This window comes from Tursiops truncatus, chromosome 8 (genome assembly GCF_011762595.2).
Source record: "Tursiops truncatus isolate mTurTru1 chromosome 8, mTurTru1.mat.Y, whole genome shotgun sequence".
NCBI classification, from domain to species: Eukaryota; Metazoa; Chordata; class Mammalia; order Artiodactyla; family Delphinidae; genus Tursiops; species Tursiops truncatus.
Genome location: NC_047041.1, coordinates 68914723 through 68927814, shown reverse-complemented (window position 1 = coordinate 68927814; position 13092 = coordinate 68914723). Strand labels below are relative to the sequence as shown.

Sequence of the window (13092 nt, the reverse complement as noted above, 5' to 3'; positions counted from 1 at the left end):
TAGCTTTGCAGTGTAAGTTTGGGGTGGTTTGAGAGTTTCCTGTTTTTTTTTGTTGTTTTTTTATTCTTGCTCTGTTCTCTAGCTTCCACTTTTTGTACCTTTCCATGCATGTCAGGAAACCTTTGCTTAGAAAAGATTGACCTGGTTTGAAAGGCAGGTTTCTCAAACTATCCTGGTATGAGTATAGCATGTTCATTGGGACTTCCATGAACTGCACAGTGGACACCCATATCTAACCTGCTATAGACACTAACATTTTAAATCTTGAGCAAAAGTAGAGAGAAAATTTAATAATATCTTGCTTTATTGATTTTAAAGTCTACTTTCTTTTCTAGCCAGGGTTTTCTCCATTCCTTTGACAAGCTAAATGTCACAGCTGTGTCAACTGTGGATAGGATCATGATAAATAGGATCATGATAAATTGTGGATACTAAGCATTACAATTATGTTAATGGGTTTTATTTCTAATCAGAGATTCTTAGGAAGAAAGACCATAACACATATATACCACCACCACCTCCACGCACACCCTGCTGCATTGCTCAGAAGTGGTCCTCTCTACCTGACGTACAGTTAATTTGTCCTTCAAAGGTTGTCACTTTTAACATTAATGAGCCTGGGTAATCTTATCAGTATAGTTATACTCTGGAAGCCTGAAATTTTGTTATCAGGTAGAGAAAAGGTATTTAAAGTGGAAAGATCCTCCTTACGTTAGTATATTCCAGTTCTTTCTTTAAAATAAGAAAGACACAGAAAAGTTTTTTTGCTTTTTGTTTTTTTTTTGGTACTCCATGCTGATCTAAGGCATGGTTTTCTCTGCCTCAGGAGCACAATATTAGGAGAGAGAAGGCCAAAGAATGCTATTTTTAGTTGAACACTTCAGCAGATGGAGGCATGAATACTCATATATCTGAAGGTTGAGGGGCTTGAACCATTAATTTTGATAATGTATTTAACCCTGGGAACAATCAGAAACTGTAACTCTAAGGTTACGGTGCTTTTGACCTTTAGAGAACAGAGGGCACTTGCTACAGTAAACAATATATTATATTGCTACTTATTCCAGTTCTCTACCCGTATAAATTTCAGGACCAGTTGCCATTTGCTTTCCTCAGCTATGTTAGCATTGATCCTTCAAGTAAGTCAAAAGGGGGGGACCAGTATAATGAGGCAGTCATGTAAATATGGCCTTTAAATAGCTAAGATGTTAGATTGTTCTGAAGAAATATTGTCTCAGAAACTAAGCTCAGAATGACACTTTTTTTTAAACGAAAGAGTGATTTTAATGTACTGATTCATTTTTTGTTGTTACTTTCAATGTGATAGGTACCTAAAGTAATTTGGTTTTGTTTTTTAATTGGAAGTAATGTTGCCTCATAGTTTATATGAAATCCAATCTGGTACCATATCATGCAAAGTAATGCACCTGTCTCATGCTTTCTTATTAAATGATGCATGCTTCTCTAGCAAATACAACAGCTAAATATCACACAGTTTAAGAATTTCTAATTAAAATATCTCCACATGTCAGCATATTGGTAATGTATTATTTTAATCCATTTATTTTGTTTATGAAACAGTGACATATGTTTAGATTGTGAAATACATGAGCCTTAAAAATCACTTTATTGAAGAAAATTAATTCCTACAATACTGTCTCGGTAATGTGTTCACTCACCCAGTCAGTCATTGGTGGCACTGCCAGTCTTAATGTAGAGTAGACACACTTACTAGTTTTATCTGTGTAACAGTCTTGGAATGAAGCAATAACAGTTCTTTTTCTTAGTTCCAAACGATAGGGTTTTCTTCCTTTACTTTTTTTTTTAACTCATTAATTCAAACCTGTCCCCCCAAAACACTTTTTGTTGCTTTTTTTTTTTTTTAATACAATGAAGGATGGGACTGAGTGTATGTATAAGGGATTCTGAGAGACCAATCAAAATTAGAAACAAGCTAGTTACCTTTTCAAAGTTAGACATAGTAATTTGTTTGTCAGCAGGGAGATGTTTGGGTCAGCCCTGAAATAAAGTGACTGTCAGCAGTTATTCCTACAAGACAAGTAATTTCACTCAATGTATTACTGACAGATTGCTCACTTCTCTGAATCACCAGAGAAAACAAACTTAATATTGTTACAGGCAGAGTTTCTGTCTTCATTAGCTGCAGAGAATGATTTTTATCTAGCATTCAAAGACTACCAAGCTTTAGTTGGAACATATTTTAACCAAGTTCTTATAATGACAGTGTGGGTGGTAGCCTAAATGAAAGGAAGTAAATATGAAAATTTTAAAAATCAATATAAATATATTTTCACTTTTATTTGATGGGTATTATGTGTAGTTTTGGGAAGATTTGAGGAAAGGAGTATAATCAGAGCCTTAAAACACTAGAAAAACCTATCAATCAACCATAAGTTATTCTTAAATGAAACTATTAAAGTCTTGCGAAGTTTGCAAAGATGGAAGAGAACAATTGAAATTTTGCAAAAGTGAATACAAACACATATTTTATTTAAATGATATTGTCAGTTTTCATGCTACAACTGGAAAGTGAAGAAGTGCCCATCAACATTGAGAATGCTCTATTTCTATTTTAGTTCCAGCCTGAATCTTTATGATATTATATATAGATGCTCTTCTCTGGCTCAAACCCTGTCGTCTTGTTTGAAATCGTAAACATGCCTCAGTTCTGTGGAGGAATGAGAGGGTGAGTTAGCTGGGCTGAGTGGGCTTTTTAGGTTGTGATTTCTAATAGAGGGGTGAATAAAGAGTTGATTAGAGTGACCTATTACTAGCTACCTGATAGAGAAAAAGGAATGCACTGATTCAAAGCTTGTTCTGAGGATGCCAACCAGGGGGTTGTGCTTTGAGGGGAAATGCTTACTTTTCTCATAATCAGCCTTTTCTCACCTACTTTGACTTTAAGAGTGTGATGGAAATTGGGAGGACCATTACAGCTGGGATTAGATGAGCTGTGGACTAATGGAATGAGCTCCATTTTGGAATCAGAATCTTGGATTAGAGTTTCCGCTATTACTTGCTATGTTGTCCTATACTGTTCTCAAATAACCTTTTTTCAGTTTGTTCATTGTAAAAAGGGGATAATATTTATTCCCAGGGTTGTTGTGAATAATAAATGGGTTAACGAGGCATGTATTAGATTTCCACAAAAATTCATTATCAGAATAGGAAAAACCTTACCAACATTCCAATAAGCAGTCATTTCTACTCTAGCTTTGCTGCCTAAGTGCTTCTGAGGGGCAGCTCTACTCTCATCTAGCTCTGATTCAGAATGTGTCACTGATTCAGGGATTTTTGTCTATTTTGTTTACTGTTGAATCTTCAATGTTGCCTGGGACAGTAGTTGGTAAAATGAATGAATTAATGAATTCCCTCTTTTGGTGGCAATCTGGGACTCAAGCTTCTTTGGAAATTTTTTTTTTTTTTTTTTTTGGATATGTTCAGCCACGTGCTCTGTCTTTAGGAGGGATTATTTCATGTAAACAACTTTTCATTTCTAGGTAGGCTTCTTTGGAAAAATGGCAGATGTCAAGTGAATCTTGATGGAGATTAACAAAATATAGGCAGATCAGAGAAGGATGCAAAATATTAAGACATTTCCTAGTGTTTGGGAATCTGACTTATTTTATTCAATGAAGCAGAATAAGTTTATACTACCACTTACAACATTACTAGCACTTAAAACATTGGGTAAACTTGATTTTCTCTTAGAAATTTTATCTTCAGTTGATTTTCAGGTAGTATCTAAAAGTTGAGAGAGTATGGCTCTTCTCACCAAGCTCTGTTAATCACTGTGTTTAAGTTATTTGATTGATGGGATGGTTAGCTGTACTCACAGAGATGGTTTAGTAGGAGTCCAAGACCTTGGAATTACAAAATCAGTGCCGTCCTCTATCTTTCCTCGTGTAACATCTCCACCAACATTCATTTAGCTCCAGCCTCACTAATTAATACACACAACAGGGAACTCCCAGTATCTGAATACTTGTATTTAAACAGACTGCTTGTAACATGCAGTGGTTTCTAAAATAATGACAGGTATTTCTATTCCTGTTTTTACCAAACTGGAGTTTTGAGGTATTGTTTGGTTGGTATCATGTATCATATATTGTATGCTTATGTGTTATAATGAGCTACCTTGAAATTAAGAGAGATGATGTGATTAAGAACATAGGGGAAGGTTTGAAAGCAAAACATTCTAGTGTTTTAGAAAATGCTTCACTCCAGTTTCCAACCACAGAATAAGTCAGGATATGCAACATTCAGGAAATTTAAATCAGAAAAAGATGTGATGAAATATTTTGACATGTTGTGTAACAGAAGAGACTGAGCAGAACAAAAACATTTTTAAACCATTTTATTGAACTATGAGTGACATACAAAAGCTGTACATACTTAATATATACAACTGGATGAGTTTGGAGATAAGTATGTACCTGTGAAACCATACCACAATCTATGCCATAAACACCCATCACCTACAGAAGTTTCCTCTCACCATTATTATAATAATAATAATTATTATTATTACTATTTTGTGTGATAAGAACATTTAACGTAAGATCTACCCTCTTAGCGAGTTTTTAAATATACAATACAGTGTTATTAACTATAGGCTTTATGCTATACAGTAGATGTCTAGGATTTACTTACTTTGCATAACTGAAACTTTGTGCCCTTGACTAATACTTCCCATTTCCCCTCTCCCACCCCCTGGCAACCACCATTCTACTCTCTGATTCTATGAGTTTGACTATTTTAGATTCCTCATATAAGTGGTATCACATAGTATTTATCTTCTGTGTCTGGTTTAACTTAGCATAATATCTTCCAAGTTCATCCATGTTGTTGCAAATGGCAGAAATTCCTCCTTCTTCTTTAAGGCTCAATAATATTCCATTTTATGTACATATTACATTTTCTTTATCCATTCATCCATCAATGGACATTTAGGTTGCTTTCATGCCTTAACTATTGTGAATAATGCTGCAGTGAACATGGGAGTGAAGATACCTCTTTGAAATCTTGATATCAATTCCTTTGGAGATATATCCAAAAGTTTCAGGCCTTACATTTAAGTCTTTTAAATTTAAGTCTTCCATTTCAAGGTAATATTTTTTTTGTATGGTTTAAGATAAAGGTCCAATTTCATTATTTTGCTTGTGAATATTCAGTTTTCCCAATGCCATTTATTGAAGAGACTATCCTTTCCCCACTGGGTATTCTTGTTACCATTGTCAAAGATCATTTGACTGTATTTGTGTAGGCTTATTTCTGGGCTCTCTATTCTATTCCCATTGGTCTATATAGTCATTGTATGTCAGTATCATTTTTTTTATTACTATAGCTTTGTGATATATTTTGAAATCAAGAGGTGTGAGGCCTCTAGTTCTTGTTCAAGTTTGCTTTGGATATTTGGGGTCTTTTGTGGTTGCATGTGAATTTTAGGATTTTTTTTTTTTTCTGTAAAAAATTCCATTAGGACTTTGATAGGGATTGCATTGACTCTGTAGATCACTTTGAGTAGCATGGACATTTTAACAATTTTAATTCTTCTAATCCAAAAGTTTTTTTTTTTGTTTTTTTTTTTTTGTTTTTTGTGGTACGCAGGCCTCTCACTGTTGTGGCCTCTCCCGTTGCAGAGCACAGGCTCCGGATGCGCAGGCTCAGCGGCCATGGCTCACGGGCCCAGCCGCTCCACGGCATGTGGGATCCTCACGGACTGGGGCACAAACCTGTGTCCCCTGCTTCGGCAGGCGGACTCCCAACCACTGCACCACCAGGGAAGCCCCAAAAGTATTTTTAAGTGATATTTTAATTAAAAAGCGTTGAGAAGCTACACATAGCTGGATAGATTCCCCTCATAGGTGTGCCCCAGTGAGGGATAAAACTTCTGACCAGTAGAGCTAGCAGATACTTACTACTATTCTGCCAATTCTTCCTTTCTGTTTTACTTGTAGAAAAGTGCATATCCTACAGGTATGCATGTTTATGCAAACCCATATAAAATGGAAATTCAGGGAATATTTATAACAATTTAAGCTCTCTGTACTGATTTGAAACCATCTTGCTTTATTTTGACTGTTCTAGATCATTAGGATTAAGATAATAACCAGATTCCCTTATATATCTTCCAAGCCTAAATGGCACTAATAATGGATTATTTTCTCTATTAAATGTAAACAAGCACTAAACACCTACTGTGTACTAAACATCTACTGTACTGGTTGCTGTATGGATAAAAAAGTCATATGTTTCCTTCTTTCATTCCTTTCATAACTGGTGACATCAGTACAGCCATCTTGAGTCACACTGAGAGGAATTAATTTAACATTCTTTTTTTTCCAGCTGTATAAGTACCAATTCCTTTATATTTACAGTCATTTAATGCTGGTTTAGCTAAATATTTACATTTCCTTTTAATAGACAAAAATGGAGGAAACAGCTAAATTTATTTCCCAAGGCTTCCACCCTCTTGGTCATTTGGTGAAGTAAAGACTCAGTGAAAATTCTTAATTTCCAGTATACGGCACTGAGTTCATTTCTTACTGTATGTTTCTGTTATAGCACCAGCTATAATACCTGTAAACAACCTTTGATGTCATAATATATATTAACCTAGACCATGATCCTTGGTATCAGTAATGTCCCTAATGCAGTTTACTCTGGAGCAGAATGAACTAAAAAAAAAAAAAAAAAAAAAAAAGATATGGGGCCTTCCCTGGTGGCACAGTGGTTGAGAGTCCGCCTGCCGATGCAGGGGACGCGGGTTCGTGCCTCGGTCCGGGAAGATCCCACATGCCGCGGAGCGGCTGGGCCCGTGAGCCATGGCCGCTGAGCCTGCGCGTCCAGAGCCTGTGCTCCGCAACAGGATAGGCCACAGCAGTGAGAGGCCCGCGTACTGCAAAAAAAAAAAAAAAAAAAAAAAAAAAAGATAGATATGGATACAAATTTTATTGCTTAAAATGTATATGTGTTAACTATCTCAAACCCTCCAAAGTGCAAACATACAGTGCTCATTTGAAGCCAGATTGGAACAGAGTTGCTTTTAATCTAGAAAATCCATTTGGGGGATATTTATCAGGTTTTCACTCTAATTCACTTATTCATTTAAATTAAACAAATAATGAAGTATTACATCTTTTCTTTTAAAATTCCTATTACTTGAAATTATACCTGTTAGCTTTGAATGACTGTGACAATGTCATGAAATTTATTGTCTCTTGGAGTTGCATCAAAATCTTTTTTTAAAAAGGAAGCTTATAAATGATCATGCTTAGGAAATTTGAAAAAGTTTGTGTGAAAATCGAAACAATAAATTTACTTATTCAGTTATTTAACAAGTATTTATTTAGTGGCTATAACGTGCCAGGTACTGTTCTAGACCAGTAGTACTCAACCGGAGGCAATGTTGCCCACCAGAGTTCAGTTGACAGCGTCTGGAGACAGTTTTGATTGTTATGACTTGGGGTGGGGGTGGAGATGCTACTGGCATCTAGTGGGTAGAGGTCAAGGATGCTGTTGGATATCTCACAATGCACAGTTTAGCCCCTCACAACCAAAAAGTATCCAGTCCCAGCTATCAGTAGTGCTGAGGTTTAGAAAACCTGTGTGAAACAAAGTCTTTGTCCTAGGGAGTTTACATGCTAGCTGGGGAAAGGGAAAATAGGGAAAGAAATATTTAATAAAGAGTTGGGATTGCAAATCTTACTCGTCTTAACAGAAATATCCCACCTACCTATCTACCTGTCCACCTGAACCTGTATGTGCAGGTTTAAAAAGACTGAGACCTATATGATTGTTTATCCTGAGTTCTTTGCTTCACTTTGATCTTCAAAACTAAGACTTTTATTCTAGTCAGTCACTTCTGGCTAGAACAGTCACAGTTCTCCTCAGGCTCATTTTCTCAATTGTATTAAGCACACCATATACTCTGGCTTTTGGTAAAGTAATATTATTTCTGACTATAATAGTGTATAAATCTATATTTCCAAGTGAAGTAAATATGAAATTTGGTGAGGACATGGGAGCTGTTTATTAGTTTTTATAGGATGCTATTTGTTGAGATCCCATAGGATGAGTGGAATCACTCTTGGCAGAGAACCTGTATTTGATGTGTGACTTGGATATTACAAAGGAAGCCTGCCTTTCTTTCTAAAAACAAAACTAAACAAAACAGATTTAAGAATAGTATGAATATTATATGTATGTATGTATATGTATATACGTATACCTACATATATACGTATACATACACGTATATAATACGTATTGCATAGTATTTTAAAGTTTAATAAGCAATTTATATTTAGGCTTTATAATAAATATGCTTTAATATTATCCCCATATTTTAGAAGAAGAAAATGAGGCTCAGATGGAAGTGTTGGACCAGATTACTTATCTATTAAACAAAACAGGGCCATAATGCATGGTTTAAGTGCATTTTAAAATTTACTTCTTGATCAGGATTCTTTGCTTTAAACTGTGCTGTATGTAGGTATGTAGGAAGCACAGTCATTTAGAAGCTTTCCTGAATGACTTATTCTCCTCTTATTATAATATTCAAGTGAATTAAAAATAATCTAATTGAACTATAAAGGGGAAAAATTCAAAGCCAGCATCACATTCTTGGGATCTCAAAGAGTTCATGTATTTTTCCAAATTTCTAGTTAACTGTCCAGAAGAAGCTTCAAGCCTAATAGAATTAACCAATATAAGAATTATCATGAAATATGTCTTATTCTGTAGCTTCCTTTTGAGGAAAATGCTTAGAATGTTTTTGCTGAATGCTGAGCTCTATTCTTTTGAGAGTTTCTGGGCCTGTCTTAACATTTCAGTTTTGATGAGTCTCCTGGAGTAGCTGGGGAGTGTGTCCTTACCCGTGCCTAGCCTGTGCTGCTGTCTGAGTGCATCCGGCCGGTTGCATGCCAGCAGATGAAGCAGATGCTCGACCACACTGGAATGGTGCGCCTGCTGCATCAGGAGCTGGGGATTCCTCCTGACATCTGGACTTTGCTGGGTCGGGAAGCCTGCCTCGGGCCAGGAGGCTGCGGGAGCTGTGGGGCAGAGAGCGTAGAGTCTTTGCTGCTCTTTAAGCGATTAGGGCACCGAAGCGGCAATAATATTGAATTATCGCTTGGCTGCTTTCTTCTCCGCAATCTTGGGACAATAGAAGAGTCAGGAAGGAGCATTTACAGTAAAGCCATGTTCAGAGAGACAAGACTAATTATAGAGCATTAAAGAGCTTTATTTTAAATGATTTAATTTACAGACACCTCTGGACAGTATATGAAACTTTTTAGAGCCATAAACCCAGTAGCTTAAAGAGACTTTTCTAATTTAAAACGGCTAGTATAGAACCATTATTTCAGCAGTTTTCTAATTTTAGAAAGTTTGGTCAAGGTGTGCCACTGAAGATACAGCATCTGCTAAAAAAAGAGAAAATGTACTGATGCTTGTAGTTGCTGGGGAAAAGTTCTCTGGCTTGAGGGGAAGGAAGACTTTAAGAGATTGACTGAATCATGCACTGGCTTTTTCAGTTTCACTTTATCACACTGAAAACTGGTCTGCATTTGCTACCCAGAGCTGAAACCATCTATTACACCAATTTCCTTTATGATATGTGTTATTTAAGCACAAAAGATGTGGAAATGGGTAGTTTAAAATGTATTTTGTGATGAACAGTTGTCACATTATGTTGCTTTTCCTCTTATAATTTTTCATTAGTGAGACCTCTGTGTTCAAAGAAGCCTTCTTATAAACAGATTATGGCCATTTGTGTTCACAGTAATATATTGGAGAAGAACGCTGTGTTGCTCTCACTTAACCTTTAGTATTCTAAGGGGGTTATATTTAATTAACACTGGTGAGAGACTGACCTGAGAGGCTGTGGAAAACGATTGAGCTGCGTTTTCCAAGCTCTGCTCTAGTCAGCTGGGAGAGAAATTTAAAAAAAAAAAAAATTAGAAAGTACTATTTTCTGAAATTCCCTCTAACTAAGCTGTATTTCAACGGGCCATTTAATGCTCAAATGGACAAAGGTATTACTTCAGTCATTGAATTGTATCAAACTCCTTCTCAGAGGCCCAGTTTAAAAACTCTATAGGAAAAGTGGTTTAGCGTCACATTCTCAATGGATTATTGCTAGATCTGCTTAAAAATAAAAAAGCAAATAATTCAAAAAAAAAAAAAAAAAAAGGAAGGAGAAACACTCACTGTCACTAAATGGAGTGGAGCATGTGCCCCAACCAGTCCTCAGTGTACTGGGATTGCCCTCCAGAGTTTAGGAGCTCCTTAGACCACGTAGAAAAAGATACTCCTCTCTGAAGTGCTCACCTGCTCAGAATGCCTTCCTCACCTCCTAGGAAGTGTTTGCTCCAGGGCCCAAGGGGCAGTCCCTGAATAATAAATGCATAGTTATATCACTGGCTTAGACATAGCACAACAGAGAGAGTGAGAGCAAGAATGAGAAGCTTTGTTGAGAAAGTAGAGGCCTAGATGTGCCTGATTTGGGTGAAAGTCCTCCACTTTTCCATCCATTTATCAATGGTTTTAATAAAGAGGCATTGCTTAGTTGCAGAACAAAATAGTCATATATAACTCATTTATATCCAACCATACTATTCCTGATTTTAGATCCACCTCTGCCACGTTTACTGATTATGAACACTTAACACCAAATATAGATATACCTCACTGTGAAACAGGAAAATGACGTATATCATCAGGTGATGATTTGCCACTGTGTATTCGAACAACATGCTCACTCTTTATTTAGTAGCTAGCTTGTTCTCTGACATGCTTTCTGTCTATACGATAGTGAATGGCTTGAGGTTTCAAGAAATCGGTTCCACAAGACCTCTTCGGTTAAAAGAACTATGTGACCATGAGCTAATGTCCTCTAAACTTCAGTCTCCTCAGCTATGAAATGGGGATAATGAAACCTCCCATGTTGTGAGGATTAAATGAAGTAACATAAACACCATTTCTCTCCACATCCTTATACTTGTATCTCTCTTATTACTTCATTAATTCAACATATTTTTAGAACACGTACTATGTACTTAAGGTACTCTGTTAGGCAAGCAAGCTAAACAAGTTCCTGTCCTCTTATAGTATAGTAATAGCCTAGGGACGAAAGCAATTAAATGAGCAATACTTCAAAGTGATAAGAACAGATGAGGTATGGCTGACCATTTGGTACGTGTGCATTCAAGTATACTCATTTATTGGTTGGCCAAGCTGGTTTTGTATAGGTTCTTTGAAATCTTTTTCTCTTAATGCCTATGCCTGATGACCTCACCTAAGTTAAAAAAGCATGAGGCCCAGTGCAGGGCTCTTTAGCAAGAAGTGATGATCAGGCAGCAATTAAGGTACTTTAAACTGGACTTGCCACCAATCAAGAAAAAGTGCCACAGGACTTCCCTGGTGGTGCAGTGGTTGAGGATCCACCTGCAGGGGACATGGGTTCCAGCCCTGGTCCGGGAAGATCCCACATGCCGTGGAGCAACTAAGCCCGTGCACCACAACTACTGAACCTGCTCTCTAGAGCCCGCGAGCCACAACTACTGAGCCCACGCACCACAGCTACTGAAGCCCACGCACCTAGAGCCCATGCTCCGCAACAAGAGAAGCCACTGCAATGAGAAGTCTGTACACCGCAATGAAGAGTAGCCCCCTGCTTGCTGCAAGTAGAGAAAGCCCACACACAGCAGCGAAGACCCAACGCAGCCTAAATAAATAAATAAAATTAATTAATTAAAAAAAAGAAAGAGTGACACAATATTGAAAGAAAAGCCTTCACAAATAGACAATGAGATTGTCAAACTGCATAGATTTTCAGAGTCAGAAAGGCGTTTAGAGCCCTAGAGTTAGGTGAGATCCTAACTCTACCATTAGCTCCATGAGCTTGAGCAAATTAATCTTTCTATACCCAAATTCTATTAAATGGATATGGGGATACCTATCCCCATAGAGCAGTTGTGAGAAATAAATAAGAAAATGCTTGTGAAAGATGCTTCACATACTGTCAAGTATCATATGAATCTTTTGGTTTTATAGTTGAAGAGACTGAGAGATAGATTGACTTGACCAAAGCTACACAGCTTGTTAAGTGGCCTGAGTTAGGGTGTGTAGAATTGTGAGGGAACAGTGTGAAGAACTAAATTTTATGACTTCTTGTGAATAAATTTTGGATGAAAAACTGAATTTAAACGTATGGCCAAGAGGAAGATATATCTCATGCTTCTGCTGATTCTAAGTTGGGGTGGGCAGGGATGAGGTTCTGTAGAGATATATGTTTTACAATTGAATGTCCCAACTTAATGAAGATTCTCCTTTAAAAAAACAAAATAAGGCATATTAAAGTATAAGCCCCTGTAACAGTACTGGTAGTAGTGACAAGGCCAGAGTGTAAATTTATATAAACATGAAAAATGATTAATTGTTTAATTCGTTCACTCATACATTAATTCCCCACATGTTTATTAAGTGCCTACTGTGTAATAAGTACTCTTCTCTATTTGGGGGATACTAAACTGGATAGAACTTGATCCCTGCCCTCAGAGGGCCCACGGTCTGGTAAACAATGTGATAATTATTAAAGTATATGTGTTTCCAAAATAAAAATGCTGTGGGAGGAGAAAGTGTTAAGCTCTGCCTGGGGAAGTATTGGCAATCTTCATGGATGAGGTGATGTTAAAATGAATCTCGAAAGGAGAGTAGAAGTTCTCTAGGTTTATGGGAGAAGGAATCAGAGTGGCAGAGATACAGAGGAGATAAAAAGCACTCCAGACAAAGAGCACAGTCTGCCCATCGGTGTAGAAGCACTAGACAGCATGGCACACTCAGAAAACAACCAATGGTCTGGCGCAGGCTGAGTGTACAAGAGCAATAGGAGGTGAGATTGGAAAGGTAAGCGAGGGGTCAGATCACAAAGTGTCTTTTACACCACACTTGGGAATTTGCAATGCATGTAGTAGACATAATTTATTCAAACCATAAGTGGTAAAGTGGTAATTCTGAGATACCACTAGGCATGGGTAATGTTTCTGATTTGGTTCTGATTCCACT

General features: G+C 37.1%; 1 protein-coding gene across 1 annotated transcript in view; it reads left to right on the top strand.

Moving 5' to 3' along the window:
- The window catches only part of SOX6 (SRY-box transcription factor 6), a 622270-nt gene that overhangs the window by 502351 nt on the left and 106827 nt on the right, over positions 1 to 13092 (top strand). The window lies entirely within an intron of this gene.